Here is a 9482-nt window from a genome sequence, read left to right as displayed (position 1 = left end):
TGTCTGATCTCAGTCTTTATTATACTGTGTCGTCTGTTCTGAACGTTATTAGGACCTCAAGCTTCATAACATTTCCAATTCCATGTACTATATTTGTTATTATATATTAATGTGCACCAGTTGTTTCATTTCTCTGATGTGATGCAGTCTGCTGTGTTGCCTGTGTGGTTTATCTTTGTTTTATCAGACCCTTTGGTTGTGCACTTGTGTGAGTAGCCACGCTCATTGTCTTTTGTTTTTATCTTGTCGTGTATTTTTGAATTCACTTTGAACGGCGACTTGTTTGATTATGTTTAGTTCATGCGTGTAGTTTCGTGGTTTGAGGTGTTCTTTGTAAGTTGTTGGGAATGTGTGAACCTTGTGTGTTTATAGTCTGTCAGCTGTCTGGATGTACAATGGATAGCAGAGCTTGCGAATGTAGGTTTCCTGTATATGTAAAATTATTTTTGATTGTTGTCACCTGTTATTGTCAGGTCCACAAAACTTAGTTTCTTGTTTTCTTCAGTTTCCGTTACGAAATGTATTTGTGGGTACACCGTGCTGATGTTTTACTGTGTAGCTCTTCTATACTATTTTGTGTTTCATCTTTGAGACAAATTATCATCCACATATTGATGCCAGTATATTATTTTGGTGTACCCAGAAGCGCCGCGTGGGATTAGCCGAGCGGTCTCAGGCGCTGCAGTCATGGACTGTGCGGCTGGTCCCGGCGGTGGTTCGAGTCCTCCCTCTGGCATGGGTGTGTGTGTTTGTTCTTAGGATAATTTAGGTTACGTAGTGTGTAAGCTCAGCGACTGATGACCTTAGCAGTTACGTCCCATAAGATTTCACACTCATTTTTTTCGTACCCAGGAGCTGACGTACACTCAGATCATAATCTAGTAGTGATGAACAGTGGGCTGAAGTTTAAGAGATTAGTCAGGAAAAATCAATACGTAAAGGAGTGCGATGCGGCGGTTCTAACAAGGGAACCTCCCCGTCGCACCCCCCTCAGATTTAGTTATAAGTTGGCACAGTGGATAGTCCTTGAAGAACTGAACACAGATCAATTGAGAAAACAGGAAGAAGTTGTGTGGAACTGTGAAAAAATAAGCAAAATATACAAACTGAGTAGTTTATAGGGAACATATACAACATCATGGACAGTGGGATTGCAGGAGCGCCGTGGTCTCGTGGTAGCGTGAGCAGCTGCGGAACGAAAGGTCCTTGGTTCAAATCTTCCATCGAGTGAAAACTTTAATTTTTTATTTTCAGTTTATGTGACAAACTCTTATGTTTTCATCACTTTTTTGGGAGTGATTATCACATCCACAAGAAAACCTAAATCGGGCAAGGTAGGAGAATCTTTTTACCCATTCGCCAAGTGTACAAGTTAGGTGGGTCGACAACATATTCCTGTCATGTGACGCACATGCCGTCACCAGTGTCGTATAGAATATATCAGATGTGTTTTCCTGTGGAGGAATCCATTGACCAATGACCTTACGATCAAATGTTTTCTGTTCCCATTGGAGAGGCACGTCCTTTCGTCTACTAATCGCACGGTTTTGCAGTGCGGTCGCAAAACACAGACACTAAACTTATTACAGTGAACAGAGATGTCAATGAACGAACGGACAGATAATAACTATGCAAAAATAAAGAAAGTAAAATTTTCAGTCGAGGGAAGACTTGAACCAAGGATCTTTCGTTTAGTAGCTGCTCATGCTACCACGGGACCACGGCGCTTCTAAACACACTTCGTCCATGATGTTGCTAATGTGGCCCATGGACTACTCAGTTTGTATATTTTGCTTATTTTTTCACAGTTCCACACAACTTCTTCCTGTTTTCTCAATTGATCTGTGTTCAGTTTATGAAGGCCTATCCACTGTGCCAACTTATTACTAAATCTGAGGGGGGTGCGATGGGGAGGTCCCCTTGTAAGGAATGAAGAGATACGTTTGAAGTTGTCTATGCCTGTAGCTGTTTCAATAAGGAATAGCTCAATAGGCAGTTCAGTTGAATAGGAATGGGCGTCTCTAAACATGGGAATCACAGAAGTGGGAAAGAAAAACGTAACAAAACCAAATTAACAGCGAAAAACCATGAGTAATAGAGGAAATAGTTCAGTTGATCGCTGAAGAAAGGTTGGTTGGCTTAAAGAGGGGGGGGGGGGGGGGGGGCAGAAGAGACCAAACTGCTAGGTCATCGGTCTGAAAGAAGGAAATACAAAAACGTTCAGGGAAATGTAGAAACACAGAGACACAAGTAGTTGAGAATTGAAATAAACAGGAAGTGCAGGGAAGCTAAGACGAAATGGCTGTATGACAAAGGTGAAGAAATCGGAAAAAAAATGATTGGCGGAAGGACTGACTCAGCTTATAGAAAAATCAAAACAACCTTCGGTGAAATTAAAAGTAAAATTAAGACAGCAATGGTCATTTCACTGTTAATGAAGAAGAAAGAGTAGATAGATGTAAAGAGTACACTGAAGGGCTCTACGAAGGAGAAAACTTGTTTGATGTGATGGAACACGTAACAGGAGGCGATATAGAAGAAATGGGGCATCCAGTATTAGAATCGGAATTTAAAAGAGCTTTGGAAGGCTTGAGATCGAATAAGGTAGAAGGTATAGATAACACTCCATTGGAATGAGCATTCACTGGGGGAAGAAGCAACAAAACGACTACTCACTTTGATGTGTAGAATCTATGAGTATGGTGATATACCAATCGATTTTCGGAAAAATTTCATCTACACAATTCCGAAGAGAGCTGACGAGTACGAGAATTATTGAACAAGCAGCTGAACAGCTCATGTGTGCAAGTTGCTGACAAGAATAATATACAGAAGAATGGAAGAGAAAACGGAGGGTGTGTTACATGATAATCAGCTGGGCTTTAGGAAAGGTAAAGGTACCGAAGACGAAATTCTGATGTTGAGGTTGATAATGGAAGCATGGCTACAGAAAAATCAAGACACATTCGTAGGACTTGTCGACCTGAAAAAAGCATTCGATAGTGTAAAATGGTGTAAGAAGTTCGAAATCCTGAAGAAAACAGGGGCAAGCTATAGAGGGAGATGGGCCATATACAACATGCCCAAGATGCCAAAAGTGAATAATAAGACTGGAGGGTCAAGGACGAAGTCCTCGGATTAAAAAGGGCTGAAGACAAGGATGTAGTCTTTCGCTCCTGCTGTTCATTCTACACATCGAAGAATCGATGATGGAACTGAAACAAAGGTTGAAGAATGGAATTAAAATTCAAGGTGAAAAGATATCAATGACAACATTCACTGATGACGTTGCTGTCCTCAGTGAATGCGAAGAAAGATTACAGGATCTACTGAATGGCATGGCCGCTCGGGGTAGCCTCGCTATCTCAGGAGTCTTGTCACTGTCCGAGAGGCTCCCCCCGTCGGAGGTTCGAGTCCTCCCTCGGCCAGGGGTGTGTGTGATGTCCATAGCGTAAGTTAGATTAAGCTTAGGGACCGATGAGATCTTGCCACAAATTTACAGTTTTTTACTGAATGGAATGAACAGTCTAATGAGCACGCAGTCTGGATTGAGAGTAAATCGAAGAAAGACGATATTAATGAGTAGTAGCAGAAATGAGAACAGTGGGAAACTTAACATCAGGATCGAAGGTCTCGGAATAGAGGGAGTCAAGGATTTCTGCGACCTAGATGGCAAGATAACCGATGACGGACGGAGCAAGGAGGTCATCAAAAGCAAACTAGCACTGGCGAAAAGGGCGATCCTGGCCAAGAGAAGCCTACTAGTATCAAAAATAGACCTTAATTTGAGGAAGAAATTTCTGAGAATGTACGAGAGTGAAATATGGACTATGGGGAACCGACTAAAGAAGAGAATCGAAGCATTTGAGATGTGGCGCTACAGACGAATGTTGAAAATTAGGTGGACTGATAAGGTAAGGGATGGTGAGGTTCTGCGTAGAATCGGAGAGAAAAGGAATATGTGGAAAACACTGATAAGCAGAAGGGACATGATGACTGGACGTCGGTGAGACGTCAGAAAATATTTCCATGGTGCTAGAGGGAGCTGTAGATTGTAAATGTGTAGAGCAAGACAGAGAATGGAATACATGCAGCAAATAACTGAAGACTTAGGGTTGCAAGTGCTACTCTGAGACGAAGACGTTGGCACAAGAAAGGAGTTCGTGGCGAGCCACAGCAAACCAGTCAGAAGTCTGATGAGTACTGTTTCACTTTGTTGTTGGATATTATGCTCTCTACTTGATTTAAGAAAATGTCAGGTAGGGTTCACCTGAGGGGGTACTCCATATGTAGCTTCTCTTGTTGCAAATAGAAGCTATTAGTGAAAATAAAATAATTGTGTTCTGTTATTAGCCTTAATATGGATGAGATTTCATTTATTTATATGCGTGCGGCTTTTTGCTTTTTGGTTGTTCTATGATGCTTAGAGTTTCTTCTTTGGGTGTGGGTGTATGGATGTAATGTCAAATGAATCAATGTTCTGTTTGGAGGATTATTCTTAATATTCTCTAATATCTCTCCTATATTTTTTCTGACTCTTATTTTCATAGTGACGTTGCGTATTCTGTTCACAGCCTTGCCTTTTTTAATATTATTAAAAATCACTGCTGAATTAAACTACTAATTCCGACAGTAACTGAACAACATTAATTTAGCCAGTATTGTCCAGCAACACGCTGGAGGCGACCCTAGTCTATCTTCCTGAATAATTTGCCCTTTGGTTTGTGTTGTAAAGTCAATGTCTAAAAAGTAAATTTTTAACACGTTGTTCATGGATTACCAGATGTATGCTATTAACAGTTCAAACTCTATGATTCAAGTATTTATCTTACCGTTATGGTTAAATTGTCAACGTACTACAACCACATACATTTCAGTGGGGTCACCTGATGGAATCAGAGTATGAACTTACGTTTCTGGCAAGCGTCACAGTTATACTGATAGTCAGTGTTAGTGCTTCGTAGGAATAAGCTACCTCTTTCTGATATGCGACGATAGTATTGGCAACAAAGTTTATTTGCTTATTCACAGACGTTCGTAACAACTTGATGGTTTTATTTCTGAGTACACTGAACTTCTTGCAATGGAACATAACTTGACTATGTGGTGGGTTATATATACATTCCCGAAATCAGCCTTTGAACTTGCAAGTGATAACTGTGATCACAAATTTCACTTAAATATTCATTTGTGTCCTCTATTCTTTCATGGCACAAAGTAATCAGTAATTTCTCCTATATGTGTTCCGTTAGTCAGCTTGCGCTCTAAAACATTTCTTATGCCTAGGCTGTAGATACAAAAAGGTATTTCTTTCAGGGCTCGTTTCCGAATACGGGCACATATTGTTACGTACTCAGAATCATAGAAAAAGAGAAGTTCGGTTACGCTGTGAAAACAACTGTTGTCATCTTAGAAGACGGGGTTGCCTACATCGACTCAGCTTGAAAAGCAGAAGAAAGGGGAACAGTTTGTCATTGAGAAGATTGAAATGCAGTAAACATCTTGGTTTATGTTCACGGTAAGCTGAATTAGTGACCTGGGGTCATGGTAAAGAAAACATTCATGTTTTTCTTTCCAACATCTATGGTCGTCCTTCTTAGAGATGTCCATACCTCTTCAACTGAACTGCCTACTGAACTCTTCTCCATCGCAACATCTATCTATATAGCCTTAGAGAACTTCAAGCGTATCTCTTCATTACTTACTACTTCCGTTTCCCATTTCTTTGCTTATTGATTCTTTCTGACTAGTCTCTTAAACTTCAACCTTCTCTTCATCACAGCTAAATTGCGATCTGAGTCTATATGTGCTCCTAGGTACGCCTTACAATCCCGTATCTGATTTCGGAATCTCTGCCTGGACATGATGTAATCTAAACAAGATCTTGCTGTATCTCCCTTCCTTTTCCAAGTATACCTCGTCCTCTTGCGGTTCTTGAACGGAGTATTCGTTAATGCTAATCGAAATGTACTGCAGAACTCGGTTAGTCTTTCTCCTATCTTATTTCTAGTACTAAGACCATATTCTCCCGTAATCCTTTCTTCTACTTCTTCTCCTATAATCGCATTCTAGTCCTTCGGGGCTATAAGATTTTCATCTCCATTTACATACGGAATGGCCCCTTTAATATCTTCATATACTTTCTCTGTCTCTTAATATTCTGTTTGTGTTGTCGGGTTGTATACTTGAACTATCGTTGCCGGTGACGATTTACTGTCGATTCTGATGAGAACAGCCTTATCACCGAACTGTTGACAGTAACACATTCTCTGCCCTATTCATAACGAATCCTATTCCCATTATACCATTTTCTACTGCCGTTGATTTTACCTTATATTCATCTGACCACAAATCCTTGTCTTCTTTTCACTTCACTTCACTGACACTCATTATATCTAGATTGAGCACTTACATTTTCCTTTGCAGATGTTCTAACTTTACTGCCACGTTCAAGCTTTTCACTTCCACGCCCCGAATCGTAGGACAGTATCCTTTTGTTGATTATTCAATCTTCTTCTCGTGGTCACCTCACCTTTTTCAGTGCCCTCCCAGGGATCCGAATGGCGGACTACTCCAGAATCTTTGGCATTGGAGAGATCGTCATGATACTTTTTCAGTTACAGGCTACATCACCTGTGGATACACATTATAAGTCTTTAATGCAGTGATTTCCATTGCCTTCTGCATCTTATTGCCGTTGGACTTTGCTGATTCCTCAGCCTTTAGGGGTAGTATCCCACCAGAAGAGCAAGAGAGTTCCCTGAACCTCTGCCCGCTCCTCCACCCTCTTTAATAAGGCCATTGGCAGAATGAGGATGACTTCCTATGCTGAAAGTCTTCTGCCGTTCCTGACAATGATTTTTATTCAAAATTTAAACGACGGTGGGATTCGAACCCGGGAGCGAGCACGTTTCGGTTACTAATCAAAGACGCTACTCCTAGATAATGGGTGCAACAAGAAGAAAAAATACTGGAAAGAAGGCCATTCTCGTCCAAGAGACTTCTACTAGCATGAAACATAGGCCTTAATTTGAAGAAGACATTTCTGAGAATATACATTTGGAGCACATCATTGTATGGTAGTGAAACATGGACTGTGGGAATACCGGAACAGAAGATAATAGAAGCGTCTTAGATGTGGTGCTACAAAAGAATGTTGAAAATTAGGTAAACTGATCAGGTAAGGAGTGAGGAGGTTCTCCACAGAATCGGCGAACAAAGGAATAAATGGAAAATAATGACAATAGAAATGGACAGCGTAATAGGAGATGTGTGATAAGACGTCAGGGAATAACTTCATGGTAGTAGAGGTTAAAAATGTATGAGTAGACAGTTATTGAAATACAACCAGCAGATAATTGAGGACTTTGAAACGTACCCTTTGAAAAATTATGAATTACTGTGCTGTTAAACCCCTTACGTTATTTGACATTTCTCTCTTTACTTATTTTGATCATCACTAAACTGACACACAATATTTTTAGCGCAACGCAATCTATTAATAATCCGTACAAAAGAATGGCCCTGACTAACAATAACCTATACCTTTCATGAATCACTTACCTCACAAAAATCTTCATTACTCGAACTACTGCAATACAGTGAGTGCCAATACTGCCAGCTAAATAAAAGATTCTAGCTACTGAAGTCACTATCTACTGATAGGCATAGTTAGCAAATGAAACATTTTGATAGAGACAAACAATGTATTTACCTTAATAGTGTTCAAAAGTCTATATATATATATATATATATATATATATATATATATATATATATATATATATATATATATATATATATATCAGTTCATGACATCCAGTCTTACAAATTTACTGTCTCTGATGGACACACGTCCAGATCATCCGCTCTCAAAACTCCACCATCTCTCTCCCCACATCCACCACTGCTGGCGACTCACCTCCAACTGTGGAACGCTACGCGCTGTTAACAGCCAACTGTGCAACACTACAATGGCGATTATTGCAACAATGCCGACCAGCCACAGAGTGCACACAGCACATCCAGTGATTATCATACAGAGCGGTACGTGGCGTTACCAATATAAAAACACAAACAGCCTACTTACAAAGACATCAGGGAATAACTTCATGGTAGTACAGGAAGCTGTAGAGGTTAAAAATGTATGGGTAGACAGTTATTGGAATACAACCAGCAAATAATTGAGGACTAGGGCCGTAAGTGGTGCTTCGAGATGAAGAGGCTACCACGGGAGACAAATTCGTGGCGAGCAGCACTAAACCAGTCAGAAGATTAATGACCCAAGAACCATTTGTATTTCATTTAGTCTGTAGGTTTACGCTAGACAAATTAATGTTATTCGTGTGGAAGACATGTTGACTTTCAGAGCATCTGAGTTCTACTAGGTATTTTACATAGACGTTTGGTTTCCTTCTGACGCTGTAGGAGCAAAGGGGAGCGGTAAGAGGTGGTTCTTCCGAAGGCACGTCTTTCACTATGCGAGGTGCCTTGGCCTTTTACCTAAGGGCATGGCAGGTGGGGCAACTGGACCAAGGATTGCCGCGCAGCTGCCTCCGAGAGGAATTCCGCACCGGGTGTGGCAACGGCCGCGGGACGCAGCCGGCGGCGTGGTCTGAGGCTGCTGAATGTCAGCGACCAGCCCGGCAGCCACGGTAATAGCTCTGGACAAGTGTCAACCGGCGTCCCGTCTCGGCCGAATAGGATCCTCCGACCCCGTCCCGGACACACGGCAGCATTCTTCTGTACTTGCGTTGTCACGTAATCACTGGAAGTCCTTTCCTCCTCTTTCCTACAGAACGTCACCACACTGCACGTCGAAGATCTACTATTCTGTTAAATACCACTTCCGTGTGACAAATGCGCCTTGCGGCTATCCAGTATTAACAAGGACGCCGAGAATCCAATGTGTCTTTCTTGTATTCTGAACACCTGATGGCCCTACTCAGCGAGGACAGGATCTTCTGATCAACAACGAACGTATCTAATGCCACTGATTACAGACCAAAAAAGTCTGAAAATATTTAAAATACGCTATAAGACAATAAACACCTGCGCACCAGTAAGGGGTTATGCTAATTCGTCATAGATTGACACTCATGTGGGAGTCGACGGAAAAATCAAAAATGTAAACTTTGGCAGCCGATGGATGAGTGTGTGGCGCTGAAGCGCGATTCCATTGCCCAGCTGTCAAGGATATTAAACAGCGGATATGTCCCTACCAGAGCATGAAGTCTTGTACTCAGTTAGAGATAACTGTGCCTCGCAGAGAGAAGCGTGAACAGGACACGCAGATGTCAGGTTTTGGGAGAGGATATGCAGCTGGGGTCAAAGAAGACGGCTGGAGTAATAGGCGAACTGCTAGACATTTGAGTAGGAATGATGCCACTAGTCGACAATCTTGGCAGCAATGGGTGAAACATGGCTGAATACAGCGTCAAGAAGGAAGCGGTCGGCTTAACACGACGACAGAACGAGAAGAC

This window comes from Schistocerca piceifrons, chromosome 3 (genome assembly GCF_021461385.2).
Source record: "Schistocerca piceifrons isolate TAMUIC-IGC-003096 chromosome 3, iqSchPice1.1, whole genome shotgun sequence".
Classification (NCBI taxonomy): Eukaryota; Metazoa; Arthropoda; class Insecta; order Orthoptera; family Acrididae; genus Schistocerca; species Schistocerca piceifrons.
This window is presented reverse-complemented; position numbering follows the sequence as displayed.